Source organism: Mchenga conophoros, linkage group LG2 (genome assembly GCF_057382185.1).
Source record: "Mchenga conophoros isolate Kocher_MC1m ecotype Shallow Benthic linkage group LG2, M_conophoros_male_GT1.1, whole genome shotgun sequence".
Classification (NCBI taxonomy): Eukaryota; Metazoa; Chordata; class Actinopteri; order Cichliformes; family Cichlidae; genus Mchenga; species Mchenga conophoros.
This window is the reverse complement of record NC_140527.1, coordinates 35,644,719-35,663,169: the sequence shown is the minus strand read 5'-3', so window position 1 is coordinate 35,663,169 and position 18,451 is coordinate 35,644,719. Positions and strand designations below refer to the sequence as shown.

Here is an 18,451-nt window from a genome sequence, read left to right as displayed (position 1 = left end):
AAAAAGCAAAGCCCATTCATCCTTCTGAAACCGCGTGCACAACTTCTACCGCTGACTGCTGCTTCACAAAATCACCAGCGACGAGTGCTGTTTTGCAAGGGGCGGTGTCTCTCAAAATTGAGATGGATGGTTTACAAAAAATATGTGAAACATAACATGCATGTTTCATGATGTCAGTGACAAGACATGGCACCATGTCTCCTGCAATGTAGTTTGTGCCTTTACCAGAGTATCTTAATTCCTGTGCAGAGACTGTGATTTAGTCTTTTTTGTGTGTACCGGGACATGTTTATGGGCTAATAGGCCTTTGTTAGTAGTACTCTATTTATTTAATACAATTGTAGTGTGAACAGGAGGAATAATAAACAGGCTGACTAAACATACGATTCTTCTTTTGGGCTGAGAAAACCCTGTGTAAGGACACAAAAGGGGGACGTTTCCACAGCGGAAAGTAAATTCTTTTGAAGTGGAACTAATCATCTGAGGGATGGTTTTCGTTGTCCTAACAACGCAGCTGAATTGGAATGAGCCTTCTTTTTTGTGGAAGATATGTTTTCTTTTTTTCATTCAGAACTGATGATGATAGCAGTTTCACGCCCTGTCCACCCACATTGTCCGTCCAAACCTCTTTGCAGATAAGTCTTTACTCGGAGACGCCGAACACACGGCGGGTGACTCTTGGACTGTGACGTCAGCCTCAGTCTTTCTCTTTTTTAAATACCATTAGAATGAAAGGGGAATCTCACAGCAAATCCTTGTCAATAACAATTCTTTCATAGTGCGAATGGATCAAGACTTAAAAAATACCCCATATCATAATATATCATCTTTTATATTATGATATGGATAATATGATGCATTCCTCTTTAGGTTAAGGTTATTTAAGTCAGGTTTTATCAAAATAAACATTTATGTTTTATAGAAATTAAAAAATATGAAGGTAAAAAAATTAACTAAAGTTACATTTCCTTCTTATGTTTTTTTCTTGTTTTGCAGTATTGAAGGCTCTTTTCAAGATGAGAAAAAATACTTCAGGCATCTTGTTGAAGTTTTGTGTGTGAACATCTTGAATGCTGTCATAAAAGCTTCAATTAAAGATCTTTACTCAGACGTTTTGTCTTTATTTACATTTCTGTTGTGACAACAAAGTCTGAAACAGTGGATTGCACATGAAATAATAGTTAAAAAAGATTTTGATTATTTATTGTTGTTGTTTATTTTATGAGCTAAACTTGGCCTAAAGTAAAATAAAAAAAATTTCCTATATCACTATGATGAAAAAACAAGAAAGGAGAGTAGAGAAACTTAAATCATCGACCTGGTAACATTTGCATGCTTTGAAAGTCAGTCAAATGATAAAGGTCTTAATTAAATCTATACAGAGAAAATTAAATGTCTCTTTACAAAGGCTTTGATAGACAATTATGATAAATACTGTGAACTGTTATTCCTATAATTGTCCATGCTACTCATTCTATTAGGTAGTAAAAGGTTGGATTAAAGTGGACTGTTCTTTCTAAAGATAGCACATGTCCTTTACAAACTAAGTAAGCAATTATTGACTGGAAAGATGAGATCTGGCAATGATTCACTGTGATATAATCTTTTGTCTAAAGCTGGAGGGGTGTAGCTGTATGTTTCAGCTTGTGTCCAGCGTCTTCTCATTTGCTATCCAGGAACTGAAAAGGGTAACTTTGGCCTTATGACCTCAGCCTGAGAACTGTAAATCTTTCTTCTTCACACAAGCTGTATTGCTTTGCCTCTCCTGAGTTGTAAACTACTGGCCTTTCTGCTAGTCCTATAGCCATCCAGCCGTTTTATTGTCTCAGTAGGGATAGTGAGTTCAGGCAGTAGTCATCGACCAAAACAGAGGTGAACTGTTTGGGGAAGCCTCTCGGTGCTGTGCTAACTTTTCAGTCAGACCTGTCGAGTTTGAGGGGAACAAAGCAAATGCAGACTTGTAGATTTGAGTATATATTAGGCAAAGCAATAAACAAAAGCTCCCGTTATGTTTGTTGCATATTAAAAAATAGTGAATTTTATGTGAAATGTGCACGATTAAAGATTTTGACTGAATTAAAACATCAATTATCTGTAAAATGTGAATGGACCACAAATTAGGATTTAACAGTCATCAGATGTCTTTGCTGGACTCCAAAACTTATGAGTCTTATTTTTAACATTTAGACTTTTTCAAACCTTCTCTACTGTGTTTTCATGTTGATTTCAAACCCTCCCTACTGTGGTTTTTTTTCATGTTGATTATATGCAAACTTTTGATGGTGATTTAAATCTACATTATTTAAAACTTTCCCCATGGATGATTTATTGATTGCAATGTTGCACTTTACAAAGAGGAACATCCAAAGAACAACTGGAGCCTGATTTAAGTCACAGTATGTTGTAAAATTGTTAAAAATGTAATAAATCAAACTGCTTTTCATTACTCCAAAAAAGCAGCCTGTTGGCGGTAAAGCCATGAATGTAGCCACAGATTTGGCAAACAAATTAAACCCAGTGTGAGTATGTGTTGATAACTGCAGTGAAGTATTTGTATTAGTGAGAAGCAGGTGGCAGCCAAATGAGCAAAGTTGTTCTCAGTCAAAAACTATTTCAAGCTCAGCACAGATTTGTACTGAGAAATCATAAATCTACATGATGTTCAGTTAATGCCAGCTAGTCACACACCAATTAATGCGAATTTAGGTGGCTTTTACAAGATTTGGCAGCGATGTGATGTCACACAGGGGTGGATCCCTGGTTGCAGTGACAAGAGAAGACAACTCTTTCTTCCATAGGAACACAGAAACAGCAGGATGAGTCATGATTCTTTTTTGTAAGCGGTACAACAAATTTTCAGAAGATGAATCATTTTTGTCTCCACACTGTTTGCCTGCTGTATGCTGCATATTCTCTGCTAAAGCCTCACCAGCACACTCTAGTACTGACTGGAGCAGGTTAAGGCAGGACACAGTAGATAAGCACGTGACACACTTGAATGTAGGCCACTTTTAGTTCTTGTTGGGTAGAAGAGAAATTCAGCTCTTTAGAGGATACAAACTTAGAATCCTCAAGGAGCCTCATTTCTTCTCCTTCCAGCTCGAAATTGGCTCTTTTTAATGCAACTGAAAGCTCGCTGTTTTACAGGCACGAATAAAGAAGCGGATGTCCTAGAAATTCAAATGTTGTTTGCAATGGCCGTGCCCAGGAATACATTTTCTTGTCAGAGTGATTGATCAGCTATATTATAGTATCTTCGCATCCTCCAACTGTCCATTGGCTTGCTGGTATTTTTGTCATTTTTACATGCCATGCGGTAACTGGTTGCCATTGTCATCACGGCAGACTGGGAGCCGGGGAGAGGACGCCAGTGCTGTGCCAGTTGGCGCAAGTAGTGAAAACACAAGGCAGACACAGCACAATTCTAATTTTCATCGTTCCAGACACGAAGGTCACTGCTTTGGCACCTGTAGTTTTTACATGTTTGGCTAGTTATTGACTGAGTCCATGTACTTTGGATGTATGTGTAAATTGAACTGATTTATTCCTGTATAAATTATGAAAGTGTTGATTTTCTTCTCATTAAAAAAAAAAAAAAAAAAAGAGGTCAGGTTATCCATGCACAGTTATGTAACACAGGGTGATTTAGGGCCACTCTAGTGATCAACTACAATAGTACAAGTCTATTAATAGGACACACTAGTAAATAGATAATTACAAATCTTGTGATATACATTTATTTTTCTGAATTATATAACACCGTGTGTAAAGAAAGAAAAATTGTTTGTTCACAAGAGGCTCATCGTGATTGTTATTTAATGAGTTAGCTCTTATGCCCCAGTTCTGTTAAAGAAAAAAAAATATCAAAGAAATGCAGCTTTCTTCTTTGCTATGCTGCACACACAACACAGGAAAATGTGTGTACCTTAGGTTATTGTATGGCTTTATCAGTTTTCTTGTAGCTCTTAAGCCTGTAGATATATTCTCCTGGTGGTGCTTTGCTTAGCACACAATAGTTCTGCAAATATCAGGGGCCAAGTCATTATCTTCTGCTCAGCAGGTCACATTATTGGAGTGTTGAACTAATGATATGTAATGAGCTCTCTGTGACACATGTCTAGCCACCCTTACTATCGTGGGGCCCATTAATAGATAACAGCATCATAATTAGCTTCGTTGGGAAGCCAAACCTAAGCTTATAAATATATCAAACAACAGTTAAGTTGCGTAACTGCAATGTATGCAGTTCTTATATTTTGTTTTCTTGTGTGTATGGTATTTTGATGAAAGTATTGTGTTCATCGGCACAGCTAAAAATTGCTAAGTACTATGACAGGCACTGATACCGTGTACTGTATAGTATACACAATACCGACAAGAGCGTTTTCAAAGTGTGGACATGTATAATTGTCTACAACTACTTTTTCTTTTTAAACAAACAATAATCTATGGCTAACAGAGCGTCGAATCATTATTGTCAGTGTTTTCACTGTGCTCAGTAAATTGAAAGCCCGGGACACAAATACATGGCTGTCTTAAAAATGTATATTGGAAATGGTTTTGATGTTGTACCCCACTGCAAACACTTTCAGCCTTCTGCAGGTCTCCTAGCAACAGCAAACAAAGGCAGGACCCATCTCAAGTTTCCCGTGGAGCGGCCAGTCCGGCGTGCCTTTGATCTTGACTGGGAAAATAGCTGAGTGGGCACTACTCGCATTTGTCTTTCATTTACTCCAGCACCCCCACCCCCTCCCAAAATGTTCACTCAAACAGCCAAATCTTTATCTGTCCGCAGCAACCAATACCCCTCTTGGATAATCAACCATAGCAAGAGAAGTCATTGATGCACTGTTTAGTCAAAATTGGACGTTTTTGTTTTGGAGCACAGCTGCTGCAGCTATCATTTGTGGTTCCATTGCAAGAAAACAAAAGTGTAAACCCAGATAGTTTAATCCAAGACGGTTTAACCCTTGTTTCCATTGTGTCAAAAGTGTCAAAAAAGACTTACCTCAAAATTTATGAACCTATGCCTTGGTACTTTTGAATGAAGCCGTTTATCTTCCATTGCAAGAAAATACAAGTGAAACCCAAGATTGCTTAAACCAAGATAGTTTAGCTGTTTTTGCAGCATGTAAAAAAGGACTCACCTCAGAATTTATCTGTCCATGTCCTTGGACTTTGGGACAAGGAACACATGAAGCATCTAAAACATTTTCATTCTTTTCAACTTTATAAACTCAAAGCACTTGTCTCAATGCCAAAAGGATACTAAGCAACCAGCGTGGATTTTGCAAGTCTCTGGGCTGACACAGTGCAGGAGAGTGCTCCCATTTAAATTCAACATTACAAGTCTAGGCTGCACATGGGAAAAAATATTTAGGAAGTTTAATAATGCTTTCGAAGTAAGTCTTTGGAATCAAAAATACATAACTCATGACCAAGTAAATGCAACACATCTTAAGGCTATTTAATGTTATCTTACTCTGCTCTGCTTTCATCCAAAACAGCTCAGACAGCTCGAGAGATTAAACAAATTGAAGTGTTACACACTGTTTTGGTGTAATTTACTGTAATTGATGTTTCTATCTAGTGCTGAGGCCTTCTGAAGCAATTGCTTGTGTTTGTAGGAAGGCATACAACCCAGTGGGATGTATTGACTGAGGCTGTTGACTAATACTGCTATATTGGCATGTTTTAATGCTCTCCCATTGTTTGACTAACAGACTCCGCTCTAAAGTTAAAGCACACCTTGCACACTGCAGAAAAAAAAAAAAAAAAAAAAAGGATATCAGTGTGTGTTTTATCACTTTTCTTTATCAGAGATGACATAGAAACAAATTTCTTTTTCGTTTGGTATCTTAATAGGTTAGCATCTAGCTATAATATATGCTATAATAACCTAGCTATAATATATGTTTGGGGTGTATCTTAGAGTCAGAATACTAACATTTTTTGTTATAAAAGTGCTGAAAGAGGTTTTGTTAAAAAAAAACAAAAACAATATTTGCTCACATACCTTTTGTGATTTCATCCTTCTGTGATGGATACCCCATGGTGCTCCCATTGCCATATTTGCCACATTTTCGAGTGTTATCTTCAGGTATAGTTACACTAACATTGTCTGTACGAACAAAAAGGCTTCTGGTCTTATTTTTTGATGTAGTTTTCTTCCTCTGGAGCAATTTCCACAACCAAACTTCTGTTTCCTGTTTGAACATCCACACGTCTTCGCACAATACGGACAGAGATCACTCCTGAAACTGTGGTAACACTGTCCTTGTATGGACAGAAATTGTTTCAGTATTAAAACAGTTTTAAAATGTGTTGCATATGTGGTCCATAAATGTACCACAAACTAACACCCAACAACAAGCAAGTGATCAAAATTGGGACTTGATGAAGAACACAGTAGAGATCACGAATGAAGCTATACAGCTATAAGATACAGTTCTGTAACAGTACGATAATGTAACTCCACATCATAGTTTCCCCAGGACTGCTGAGTTTGGTAAATAACCACGTGTTTACTGACATATTAGCTAATGTGAGTGATATGCTTTGAAAAAAGTAAAAATGAATACATTTGCAATTTAAATTCATACATTTAATACAACTGTAACAAGACGTGCAACAAAACTTGCTTAATGTACCGAAAGTGAAAGTGCAGAAATGGTTATATATGATGTTAACTGATCATATAGTGATGTATTAATCGATACAACAGCTTGAATGTTGTAGATTTTTGGATATGATTTGGATCAGATAGGTGATTAGTTCAAGAACATCACATGTTTTATTTGTAAAACTTAATTTGTTAAGTAACAACAAACCATAGATTAAAAAAAATGCAATGTAATAAAAATACAATTTTAAATTGAAACGTGATGGAGTAAATATCAATAAAGAGAAATAAAAGTACCTGAAAATTGTCTAAGGAGAAACAAATTAAATGTAGAGTCATGCAATATAAGGCTTATCTTCAGAAATGGTGATTACATTATGTGGTGAAATAGGGAAATAGTTTTGATTGACAGTGCAGATGCCTTTGTAATTTCAAGACTAAAAGCAAACATGAGAACTTTGATTTAAGTATATTTGGTAAATATACTGATGCCAATAGTTTCACACTCAAAAGTCTAAACAAACACTGCAGGTTGTTTGGATTTATTATTCCATTTAGACATTATCACAACAATGTCAGCTCAAATTTTGTAGATATAGTTCTTCTCATAGTGCAAAGGTGCACTATTTCCAATTAACCTAAAAATGGGAAATAAATATTTTCCCTAGTACTGTTTTGTTAGTTGTATTATCTGTCATTCCTGTTGGTGAGTTTTTCAGTGTCTTTAGCAACTGAAAAAAAAACTCCCAACAAAAAACCATTTCATCTGTTATAGATGGTTGTTTTCAGGGAATACTTGTTCTAGCTGGTTCCTATTTTGAGTCGTCAAAGCAAAGGTTCTGTAGGAGTGCAGTTTTTTTTTTTCCATTCCTTCAAGATCCTATTATGGAAGCATGGAAGTTTTTTTTTTATATCTTGGAATTGTAGGGAAAAAAATGCCCCACCCTTGCCTTCAGCTGCCTGTATTCTTCTCTACAAACATGTTACACACTGAGAAAGAAGTCACAATATTTAATATATAGTCACATTTTTTTCCAGGTTGAATAACAAAACAACAACAACAAAAGAGGTTGTGATCTAATACAGAAAATTTGAAGTGCTAAGACAAGGAGACCTTTACCTTTCAAGCTACCTTCTGACCTGGAAAAGCCAGAGTAACGTTTCGTTTTGCATCTCACCTTCAAGAACTCTTTACTAGCTAAAATAGTTCTTCTGGGAAGAAAAGGAAAACATTTGAAGTAGATCTCTCTTCTCCCTCTTTCTCTTCCCCCAAAACCCATTTGAAGCCATTTTAGCATTTATATATAGTATATTTATGATTCAGAATCCTGTGCAAAAAGACTGTTATGGCATCAAGTATCATCACATTACCACTGACAAAAAATAAAGCATGTCTTCATGCTTGTCTGCACCAAACCCCACTTGGAGTACCCTTCTGATGACTGCTTGTGCCAACTGACAACAATGTTGGGGTGGAAAGAATGTATTAATATCCTCTTGAGCCCTAAGCATGAACATTTACTGTCACCGTTATTTATCCACTTATATGCTTACCAAATATAGGTGTCCTAAGTAGTAGTTTAGTTACTGGAAGCATTTCAGTATTTTTACCTTAATGTAGCAACGAGGTGGGACTCTCTCTGTAAAAAAAGAATCATTTCTGTTTTCATTTAATAAAATTATCAGTTGAATTGCTTTTTTATTAACAGCAGCTTAGGGTGCAAGTTCATTGTGCTGGAGGACATTAATGTATGAAAATAAGTTGCGATGTCTTTAAATGTAAAAACACACACTCTTATACACACCATCCTCAAAATTGCTTTCTTAGAAGCTGCAACTCACTTTTTGTGCACTTAACTTTTCAGATTTGAATCCAGATAAATTCTTAAACTAGTTTTTGGTACTTTTTATTATTTTCTTTTTGTATTACAGTTTTAAGCATTTCTTGAGGACACGTGTTAATTGTTAACCTGCTTTAGATGACAGTGTTGGTTGTCTAGCTGGATTTCTGTTATCTACTTTACTACAACAAAAGGTAGATATGTTTTCCACCACACTGTTAAAATTGCCAACTTCAGTTGTACATCTGTCAGTAGAAACAGGATGGTGTTGTTTATGGTTCATCAGCTGATTGGATCTTGGGTCTTTCTGGCTTAAAGGATAGTATTTCTATCCTTTTCAGGATTTCAAGTGCCATGTCTTTCTTAAATAGTCAGAGTTATTGCTCCCCCTCTGCCAGTCATGAATACTCTACTTGCCTGCTACCTAATAGCCTACTCCACCACCCTGTGCCCAGGAGATTTCATATGTTTTGTGGTTTCACACAATCTAACAAGTGCCCCATCTTGCCTGATCCTTGTTAATATAACACATGGCAGAATACAGTGAAATTCGCATGTGAAGAAAATTAATGAATCTTCTCAACAAACCAGTTTTGATCTTTCAAACCCAACTAGAGCCAAAACAGAAGCCCTCTTACTCTCAGAGGCCCAACGTGATGCTTTCAGTCCCTGTGGAATTTAAAAAGGGAATGGAAGCTGGCAAAGAAATTTCTCAGCAAAGTTGTCTTCTCTCTCCTAAATTTGCCAGTTTTCAAGAGCTCATCAGTGTGGGCAACAGGCTTGGGAAATAGAACCCTTAGATACAGATTAATTTCATCCTATAGTTCCCCCACAACCTGTCTCCTTACAAAATATGATGATGGACAGACCTAGAGAAGGTCTTTGCAGCCAGCCACCTTACTTGATGTATTCTCCATAGCAATCCTTAACTCCCCCCCCCCCAAAATGACAAAGGGATGAATGGTCTAATGATAAGTGCAGAAAAAGGCATGTAAAACCTTTCTCAACATACTGCTCTACTGGCTGCAACAGTGGAAGCCTCCAGTTTGGTTAACAAATACTGACTCAGCTTAGTATGGAAAACAAAACCTGGAGAGTTTTGTTCAAATGCTTAATCACTGACTTCAGTCAAATAGAGGTATTTAACAAGTTAAATTAGAAATATTTGAAATATTTCTAATATCTCCACTTCATCTAATTGCCCATAGAGAGTGATGTGTGTTACTTTACATAAAAGTGCAGGAACACAACAATATGCTTTCTGACCTGTTTTGGCTTACAGCCTTCAATCCCTGGCTTCTCCAGTCTACATCTCACATATCCTTGGGCGAGATACTAACCCCCATCGGATTACGGATGTGTGTCGTGTTAGATAGAAAGCTCTTACGTAGAAAAAGAAGAGAAAAAAGTGCTTGTGTGAATGGGTAAATAAGGCAAGTTGTATAAAGTGCTTTGAGTGCTCAGGTAGAGTAGAAAACCACTACGTATTTTCACGACCATAAGACGCACTGTGCTAAAAGGCGCAGTCTCAGTTATGTGTGCCATTACTGTATTTAACACACACATAAGGCGCACTGGATCATAGGGCGCATACAAGTACCGTGTGCGTATTTAAAAATAAAGCGGGAGCAAACCTGAGTTCGGTACCTTACTCACATTTTTATTACCAGTAATCGTCATCATCAACAACACACAAGCATACAAGTGTGCGTATTTAAAAATAAAGCAGGAGCAAAACAAAGTTTGGTACTCACATTTTTATCATCAATCAAACCCATCGAAGTCCTCATCCTCTGTGTCTGAATTGAACAGCTGCGCTAAATCTCCATCAAACATGCCAGGTTCACTTTCTTCACTGTCAGAGTCACTTTCCGTGCCGTGCGGCTCCTCGGAAATGATGCCGGCTTTTGCGAAAGCTCGAACAACAGTGCCAGCAGACATGTTAGCCCAAGCATCTACAATCCATTGGCAAATTGTGGCGTAACTCGCCCGGCGCTGCCTTCCACTCTTGGTTAAACTGTGGTCTCCATCGGTCATCCATCGCTGGATGTGTTTGTCGCCGATGTGTTTGCTGCAGTAGGAGCGGAAGATGGCCAGCTTTTCCTTATAATCCGCTGGAAGTTGCTGCGCTACCGTAGTCCTGGTCCGGATGGAAAAATGGCACCGTTTCATAAAAAGTGAAAGTGAAACTGCTTTTAGCCGAATGGTGACCGTCGAAACGCTTCTCCCGCTCGTTCTTTGCTCGATGATCGCCTTATGTCCGCGGAAACTCAGCTGCGTCTTCTTGACCTGCCGGAGCTTGTTTTCCAGCTTCCTCCACTTGCGAACCATCGATTCATTAATCTTAAATTCTCTCGCCGCTGCTCGATTTCCATGTTCCTCCGCGTAGCTGATTGCCTTCAGTTTAAACTGTGCTTCGTAAGCGTGTCTCTTTGCCATTTTCAGGGTTGTTAAAACAACGATGTCCTGCATAACGCACATACCTGTTCTTTTATACAGGTATGTGCAATAAAGTCAACGCACACCCTTTAGCGTTCTCATGGTGTTCTCTACTACGTCCTCCTTACAACACACAGGGCGCACTGCGCTATAGGGCGCGCCGCACTTTTTGAAGAAAATCTAAGACTTTTAAGTGCGCCTTATGGTTGTGAAAATACGGTATATAAGAACCAGTCCATTTACCATAACTATCTTTCCAACCTCCATATTTTCTGTAAATAGCATAAAGGCATCTATAAAATATGATTGTTATGATCTTGGCTCACAGGTCTTTGTCTCGTGAAAGAAAAAAAAGAGCAAAAAAAGAAAAAAAAACCCAAAGAAAAACATAAGTGAGCAAATATGGAACATAGAGATCGAGACCTAGAATCATTAGTGGTAAGCATGATATTGCTTTTCTGGCCCAATTTGTAATCTTAAGACATTAGCTTGTGAACACCTAATTTATAATTATCTGGAAAGTAAATGTCTTTTCAAATAATTCCTTTTAGAAGGGACAGCTATTCAAGATTCTCAGTGTCAAGAGCAGGGACAAAGCACCTGTCAGGGCACAAGGGTAGAGTGTAGAGAAGGGAAGGTTAAGGGCTGGGTGTATTTCTTTCAAGCCCTTTACTTGAACCCACGCTTTAATTTCAATCAGCAGTAGATTCTAAAAACTTCATATATAAAATCATGAATAAAACCTGCCAAAGAAGCTCAAATTTTGCTGACTTTCTCCATAACCTCCATAAGTTTTTTTTTCTCTTTCCCCTAGAAGTTGTACTTCTACCACCATCTTTGCTCTTGGGGAATTTTTCTACAGACTCCAACTTAGGTTTCTTTCAGTGTCATGTCTGTTCCTTAAGATTTCTTTGGTTGGTGTACTTGTACCTTGTCTGGAAGCAGATCACGCACTGTGTTGCCGCCACTTTGCATACTTACTCATGAAATAAAGCGGGAACCTTAAAGAAGAGTGCAATGTTTAAGTTAAGAGAACAAAATCATTTTTACACTTAATTAACTTTTGTTTTCTTTAGATAGGATCCAGATTAACACTCAAAAGACCCTCATAAGATTAGTGGATGTATTAATCATGTAAGCTGAAGTTATGTACTTTTAATGTATTATTACTGTTTAAGGCATACATGGTAATAGTTGTCGTTAGTATATAAATTATTAAATGGTTCTTGGATACAGGCTTGGGAAATAGAACCCTTAGACACAGATTAATTTCATCCTATAGTTCCCCCACAACCTGTCTCCTTACGAAATATGATGATGGACAGACCTAGAGAAGGTCTTTGCAGCCAGCCACCTTACTTGATGTATTCTCCATGGCAATCCTTAACCCCCCCCCCCAAAATGACAAAGGGATGAATGGTCTAATGATAAGTGCAGAAAAAGGCATGTAAAACCTTTCTCAACATACCGCTGGCTGCAACAGTGGAAGCCTCCAGTTTGGTTAACAAATACTGACTCAGCTTAGTACTTTTAATGTATTATTACTGTTTAAGGCATACATGGTAATAGTTGTCGTAGTATATAAATTATTAAATGGTTCTTGGATACTTCAGATATACATGTTGATAAATGTTATAGATACATAAATGATTAAACGGATTCTTGTTTTTCAGCGTACACACTACCTCAGATGCTATGGTCCAGGCATCCTTAAATTTACCTATAATAAGCCCCTAATAATCTAATTTACTTTAAATATCAAGTTCAGAGCAAACAGTATTTTTACATGATATTAAATGTTTTATTTTGTGTTATATGGTAAACAACTTATTGGAGGTGAGTGGCCAACCACAGATGGTCACATTCCCACTCAATCATTGTACCTGCATAATGTACCACTGTTGAGAGCTAAGGGTGTCGGAGTGGGAAAGGGTGATTCAAACCATTGTAAAGCAAGAGTGAGTTGGTGTCAATCATTTGAAAACTAAAGAAATTTAATAAATGTAATCAATACAAGTGCATTTATTAATTTTTTCTTATTAATATTTCTAAAATAGCACAGTGGCTATAAGGGACATTTTATACCTATTTTAAATGCAGGTACACCAATAGAATCAAGGTGTTACAAACAGGAAAATCTGGCAAAAATGTAAGGGTTGAACATTTGTAAATATATGTTTATTGAAAATATTATTGAATAAGTGGATCGGTGTACATAGACCCTCTAAGGTAAATACTTTGTTACCTTACCACATCACTCTAAAATGTCGAACTTGCTTTTGACCTCAAAAAAACAACAAGTTTTACTAAGGTACTTTAAGGTATTTTCACTATGTGTGGCAGAATGTTATTAGGAAAAATAAAAAGTATTTAAAAATCTTACTACTGAAAATTCTTGGGCCCTCTTTTGAAATAGATTGACTGGACTAAAAGGCCCCCCTACTGGGTATATAAAGAACGCTTAAAGCTTTCGTGCCTATTTAGAGTAATGCGCAGACATTTTACACCATCTCAATCTGTCATCCTATATGTTGTGTACACATGGAAGAAATCAGTGTCTGTTTGTGCCATATAGAATCTTTAATATATGACATTTCTAGAGAGGGAAAAAAAACCCAACAACAACAATCATGGCACAGACGGAGTGGGGGTGGGGTGGCTCTCATTGGGGTTCAAAAGTAGAATGTAAGATGTCTGTCTTTGTCTAATCCAACACATTTTATTTTTATAACTGAGAAATCTGTTCAGGGACCCCAACATTTTTTTTTCCAACTGTCAGGGTGTCATTTGTCAGAAAAAAACAAAAAACAAAAACGTGAAACTGTATTCCCACCCCCATTCCTTCTGTATGTTATGGGGTTTTAGCTCTTTCAAAAATGCAAGGTGGGTGTTTGTATCAGATGGACACGTAGACACAGCGACCTTCCACGTACTCTCCACACTCTGCGTGGACGATCTCCTGATTTCCTCTTTTTTTAACGGTGTTATGCACTTTAGCTTCATCCTCAGTCAGTAAAATATGCCTTTAAGATGACGAAGCATTTGGACTATAGTGAGCATTGTCCCTCATGATTGAGATGTTAACCTTCAGGGCAACCCTTGCTCTTCAGTACCTCATTTTTTCCTTCCCTCTTTTCTCTGTTCTCCTCCTCCTGCGTCTTCTTCGTTCCCCTTTACCCTGGTTTCTCTTCTCTAGCAGCCTGCACAGTGATGCTCTAAAGCCATTAGTGAGTCCTAGCACCGATAATGAAGCCACAGAGGTGATCTGAGCCAGTATGGCATTGGCGCTGGAACACGGGAGGAGGGTAGATTAGGATAATTACCTAGCCATGGTGGAGCAATGGAAAAAAAAATCTCTGACTTCCTGCAGGCCTTGAACAGCAAAGGAACACAGTTCAATCAGGTGCGACACCAATTGCTCAAAAAAGAAAGAATAAAGCAAATTGAAAAATTAGTTCCAAGTATTTTTAGTGAACATCGTGTGTATATTAGACTTTTTAAAATTTTCATTTTTTGTTTTTGCAGGTGTTCTCCTCATCCCGCTCTTATGTATATATGTGTTTATTTGTTGTTTGCGAGGCTGTGATTTAGGTCTGTCACACATACTGTAAGGACATCCTAAATATCCACGCTCACAGAGACTTTGAAGAGCCTATGAGGTCACGTTTTAAATTATGGTCTGAACCCACACCAAGCTTTCTCCCTCCACTCCTGTAAATCCATTTTCCACACAATGCATTTCAAATCAAAGCGACGTCACCATAACATGCCTTAGGAAACATTAAGCCATAGTGCGTTACTTTCATGTATGATAGCACAGCCCCTGTATGCTTTGATGTGCTCGCGTTTTTTTTTTAATGCTTTATTAATAATAACACATTGGCTCCTTCTCACACCACCATCAGCTTCTGATGCACCTTTCTCTCCTCCTGAACAACATCCCTCACTCTTTCCATGCCTCAGCTGCGTCATCCCTCCCCAGCCCCTGAGCCGTGTCTCAGGATTGGCCCGTTTGTGTTTGGGAAGGAGATTAGAAGGAATGACATGGGCCTTGAGATGAAGAGAGTTACAAAGACCTATCAGAGGGCAGAGAGTACAGAGAGCAGAAACACCATTGGCTACTGAGGAAATCAGACATGTCTTCATTTCTCCCAGCCATCCTCGCTGAGTGTCATTTCCTCACCCGAGGAGGGAAGCATAGGGGGGTGGGTGAGGATCAGGATTTGAGTTTCTGTTTGTGAGTGTAAGTGTGCGTGGAAATGTGTGTTTGCTTGCGTGTTGTGTGCAGTAAACATAGAAATACAGAGGGATGAGCATATAGATACTGATAGCACTCACCTCCTCCAAAGCTGGCCAAAATACAAAGCAGCCTGCGCATTCCTAGTGTTGTCCTAGCTGAACACTATGAATGGGATGCCTGATTCATAGACATGCAAGCTTATCTCCTAATAAACTGCTGCAGCTTTATCACTGGATGTTTTACATCTGTGTTTTAATGGCAAAAGTATCCCAAATCACACAACTGCTGTTGAGTATTTGCTGATATTTTCCTTCTGGCAAATTCAATATAATGCCTGCAGTTTACTGGATCACTTAGCAGTTTGTCACAATAACATGTGTACTCCTGCACACAAACACAAATTTAATTTTCTTCTTTTGTGATATTGTTGTGTTTGTATACCTCTTTGATCATGCTCCAATCTTCCTGTTATGTAGTATGATTGAATCTTGTGTATTTTATTTTCTGATTTTGATTGATCCTTTCTTCCCTACACCTTCTAGAGTACATTTTTTTCCCCAGCTCATTCATCTCTGTTTATATTCAGTGAAAAATAAATAAATATGTATTAACATGCTGAAATAACTCGTTTCTGTCTTTATTGCTTTCAACATTTACTCTGTCATTTCCAAAAGCTTTCTGCTGATCTACATTTATTCCATTTATCAGGTGTGCACACGTGCCAATTGTGCAGCGTTTTACATACTGATTTGACAGAATTTCACAGTGGAAAATCTTCCTAAAACACACAGTTTTGATGATGATACGAGACGTTACTCAGTATGTTTCTGCTTGTTGTTGCTTGACTCTGGCTGTCTTCACAGTGATATGACTGGGAGCAATGGGGCTGAGCCCCAGCCTAATCTCTCCGCCTCGACCATAATAGATCTGTGTGGTCTAAAGGCCCTCTGGGGGCACCTGGCTCCCCTCCCTGCCATCTCTGGCTGAATCGAGTGTTGAGGCCATCCCAGCGCAGAGACCAAGGGTCAGCTTCAAAGGCCTCCTGCCCCCTTCCTGCCACCTGGTGTTCCATTTCGGTCGAAGGGTGCATTTCCTTTCCAGTCCCTCCACCCTCTGTTGCCCTTCTCAGAACAGGTTAAGGACATCGAGCTGGTACAGCTCCTCCCTGTGATCTCCTTCAGCCTCCTCCCTAGCCGCCCACATGCGGAGACAGGGTGAGAGATCAGTCCCACCCAAACATCACAGAGACACCATCATTTGAAATATGTCTGCTTTTGATTTAATCGAAGCCCAACAATATATATGTCTATACATTGAAGTAATTTGGTAGTATATAGTGAAGGATCTGCTACATTTTTATGAACTTGAAGGTGTGTAAGGAACTTCAAATCTGTAATCCACAGTTTGATTGTGTAAAGTGCATCATTAAAAAGTCCTGAGTTTAGTCATAGAGAAAATAATTACTTCCACACAAAGAATGAATATTTATAGCATACCTTTTAATCATATTATAACACAATATGTGTACATTGTTCCAACAGTTTTTTCAAAGGCAAGAGCTTGTTTATAAAGGAGCATTAAATAAGTAAACTTTTTGGCGGTCACTTGAAACACATTTTATTATTAACTGAGCACCATATCATCTATGGTATGAATAACTCTCTCTCTTTCCCTGTTGGTCAAGTAAAAAATGGCAGGACTATAAAACACACATTTTTATCTTCGTCAGGGCTGCTGGACAATAAGCTCCAAGAATACATATTAATCAATTGAGATTTTGAATCTTTTTATAATGCTGGACCATTTTTTCCCTCCAATACATTAGCAGATCTCAGTATGTCCGCTACTCTTGTGAACAGGGATGAGAAGGAGAAAGAGGGAGAGGAAATAAAGGTCTGATGAGTTTGGCAAAGAGAAGATGGAGGCTGAGACAGATGGCATGAAGTCTGCAGCACTCTGGCGTGGCTCGCCTGGTGCTAAAATCCTCCTCTCTCACATTCCAACAAATCCTACCAGGAGGCTGGGGAGTCTGTCACACCACTCCAAGTATCCACACAGCTCGCTTCACCCTCCTCCCCCACCCACTGTTGCCCCCCTCGTGCAGCCGAGCCTCTGGCCACTCTGTATCACATTTCTACTATTTTATTCTCACGTACGTATAGATTCACATATTTGCATATTTGCGGTAGGTCATGTGGACCTTTACAGACCTGGTAAGATAAGCAGCTCCAGGGGTGCAGATAAGAAGAGAGGCCAAGTGCACAATGAAGAGATGCGGCCTTGCTGTCACTGCAGTAGAAAAACCTTATTCTGTAAACACTGGTGCAAATCATAAGGGAAAGACTGTACCATCCATTTATATCAGAGGAGACTTAAGAAGCTTTTTGATTAGTTTCACCGCAGTCAGCATCAACCAATGGTCTTGAAGAACAGCTGTGTTACCCAATCTCAGTCCGAACATGCTCCTCAGACCCTTATTTTAAGGCTTCCCTTGGGCCTTACAGTCCAAAATGGACAGTAGTTTGACTGATTACACATAGCACAAACTAACAACTGGATCACGGGCTCCACATGACATCTTCATCTCCAAATACAGTACTATTGGATTGCCTTTGAATTTCTGAAGCATGCTTTCTTTCACCATCTCAAAGTGGTTCATCTAACAAGAACAGTCTAATTTATTTTACACTATGCTCGCTCCCCATGTCTCTTCCTCGCTGTCTTTCTGCCTGCCTTCTGTTTGTTCTAATGAATGACTTCTGAAATGAGGTGCTGCTGTGAGGAGGTCACAGAGGGCTTCAAAATCACATTACTGTTAATGATAATAAAAAGAACAATCTGTGTTAAACCTCTTGGATGTTTTCTTTTCTCTCTCCATATGGAGAGAATGTTTCATCTGCTACTATTTTGAACATCGTCATGTTTGGAAGTCTCTGCAATTAAAATGCACACTAAATATTTTCATTTTCATTTTTGGTTTTTTTGGTGTTTTTATGCAAATGTTGTCTCTTTGCAGAAGAGTGTGTTCTGATAAAAAGGTATGCAGTGGTGTGCCATCTGGATTACAAAGTACATCACCAAGCACAAAAACATAGTGTGGCATAAAAGGTTTACCAACAACACCTAAATTTCAAATGCGACTGTACCGTTTTATAAACAAATGCAATAAAAGTAAAGTAAAGGTGACTTTACCTCTTTGTGTGTACAGACGCTACACTGCAGATCTAACAACTACGACTGATTTGCATCTTATCATATGTATAGTTGTAATTTGTATAATAGCAGTCAAATAATAACAATAATAACAAT

The 18,451-nt window shown here is 38.3% G+C and overlaps 1 long non-coding RNA gene across 6 annotated transcripts in view; it reads left to right on the top strand.

Moving 5' to 3' along the window:
• LOC146582508 (uncharacterized) overlaps window positions 1-18,037 on the top strand; it is an 86,896-nt gene extending 68,859 nt beyond the window's left edge. For 4 of the 6 annotated variants that reach the window (XR_014888182.1, XR_014888181.1, XR_014888176.1 and 1 more), the window contains one exon: window positions 14,099-18,037. This is a non-coding gene — a long non-coding RNA (uncharacterized LOC146582508). Of the gene's footprint in view, window positions 1-996 lie in introns of all 6 variants that reach the window. The other 2 variants (XR_014888179.1, XR_014888177.1) reach the window with 2 other exon arrangements.
• The last annotated feature ends 414 nt before the right edge of the window (window positions 18,038-18,451 follow it).